This window comes from Triticum dicoccoides, chromosome 2A, assembly GCF_002162155.2.
Source record: "Triticum dicoccoides isolate Atlit2015 ecotype Zavitan chromosome 2A, WEW_v2.0, whole genome shotgun sequence".
In the NCBI taxonomy this organism is placed as follows: domain Eukaryota; kingdom Viridiplantae; phylum Streptophyta; class Magnoliopsida; order Poales; family Poaceae; genus Triticum; species Triticum dicoccoides.
In genome coordinates this window covers 328044161-328046310 of record NC_041382.1, presented here as the reverse complement: position 1 = coordinate 328046310, position 2150 = coordinate 328044161, and positions in this window count along the sequence as shown.

Sequence of the window (2150 nt, the reverse complement as noted above, 5' to 3'; positions counted from 1 at the left end):
AAGCGCCCACGGACGTCTTCTCCAGTGCCGACTGAGAGGGCACAAAAGCAACCGAAAGCTGCACTGTCTCCAGCGTCGACTGATAAGATGCCGAAACAACTGAAAGTTGCGTCGTCCAAACCGCTGAAGGCTTTGCCCAAGATCAAAGTGGTCATTCCTACTGTCTCTGGGTAATAATCAGACTTGATCCTCTGGTTGACTCGGTGCGATAGACGCGACCGACTAAATTTTGAAATTTGGAGGGCTGCTACCTCCGAGACTTCCACCCGCCAGTACGAAGATGAAGAAATGGAAGATGCAGTCACCTCCAACCCAGGTACAACTCTCGTAACCCTGTCTTCGGTTACTTGGTCGATTAAATTCTGACGACTGGTCTAGGGTCGACTGATCTCTTTGCAGCCCCTCCCAATGTCATTGAGCTTCCACATAATGACGAGGACGTGCCGCCTAGGCCCAGGAGGAACAAGAAGGCACCAACTGGCAAGACCTCTCAATCGAAACCGGCGGCAGAGCCAGTAGTTCAACATCTTGAAGATGTGAGCAGGGCTTCTGTTACTTTTGCAGATCCAGTGTCGAGTGTACGCCCCACATTGTCGACTGGGCCAGTGCCTGCTTCAACCATCCAACTTCATACCTCAGAACTTCAAGTTGTTGTGTCTGGACCATCAGTCCCATTCTTCACCACTCATCACATTCCAGAAAGCCAGGCGAACGCCGTTGTGGAAGCCATTCGCCAGGCTGGCATAATGATGGAGCGGGTGAAGGTGGTGCACGAAAACAGTCAGGCTGCTTACGGCGCCAGCGCGGCCCTCTAAGCCAATGTCCAAGTAAGTTGGCTTCCGACTGAACTTGTTTTGTTAGGATATGCTACCTGAATACTTTTCTCCGTGTAATCTCTTGTCGTCCTGCACTTCGCATCTGCACACCCACTAGGTGTTTTGTCATCTTTGTAGTTTTCACTCTTCCACTCGGTCTGGGCGGACCATGTCGAGTGGGATCTGAACTAGTGGGGGCACGCTAAGTGCACCCACTGGGTGTAGTCCCCGAGACCGCAATCGACTGTTGGCAGTCGATTGGGGTCTGAGCACTTGTTTCTCTCTCTATTTTTTTTACTCGGTCTGGGCGGACCATGTCGAGTGGAATCTAAACCAGTGGGGGCATGCCAAGTGCACCCATTGGGTGTAGTCCCCGAGACTACTGTAGAATGTTTGATTCTGCAGTAGTCTTAAAGTTTTATTCACTCGGAAGTAAATAATCTTTGATTTTGTCCATTGACATGTCTTTTACACATTGTAGAAGTCGTGTGCGCTTATCTTCAAGTTCGCCGAATTCGAGAAAAAGCAGAGGCAACTCAACCTTGACTTGGAGCTGGCCCGGTAGAACTTAAAAAAGGCTCAAGATGAAGTTGCTGGTACGGAAGGTAACGGCCTGTCGACTGCTTATCTCGACCATCCTTCAAGTTATCCCTTTGTTCTTCTGTTTGACCCAAATGCGTATTTTGCAAAGAAAATGAGGCTGGCTCTGGAGAAGAAGGACCTGGACTTTGTAGCTGCGCAAAAGGAGGCCCAGGAGAAGACTGCCCTTGCTGACAAAAAGCTGGCTTCGGTCGGAGCGCTAGAGGAGGAAATAACCAAGCTGAAGTCGTCTCTTACCGAATCCAACCGAGAGGCGACTCATGTGAAGAAAGATAAGGTGGACCTGAATGACCAGCTGGAAAGCATATCTCGTAGGAGGAACGACTTGGAAGCTTATCTGAAGGCCCTCGCCAAGAAGCTCTTCCTTATGCTCGAAGGTACCCCTTTTTATCCAACTGTTTTGCTGTTTGCAAGTTACTGCTGACCAGTCGACTCATTAGCTCCTTGAATCTGTAGAATTCTGCCAAAACTTTGAAGAGGAAACTGGACGGATCGATACGGGTTTGGATACTATCCTTTCTCCAGTCAGCGACGAGGCTGCCATGAATGTGCTTCGACTGGAATCTCGCGTCGCCAGCGTTACTAGCTATCTTGCTCATCTGAAGGTGGCGGTGTTGCGCATTTATACATCACTATGGCCAAGGGCAATGCTTCAAAATGATCTCGAGTCCCTGATGGCTCGACTCAATGAGGTTCCTGGTCGAGTGCAGGAATGGAAGAAATCTTCTGTCCGAG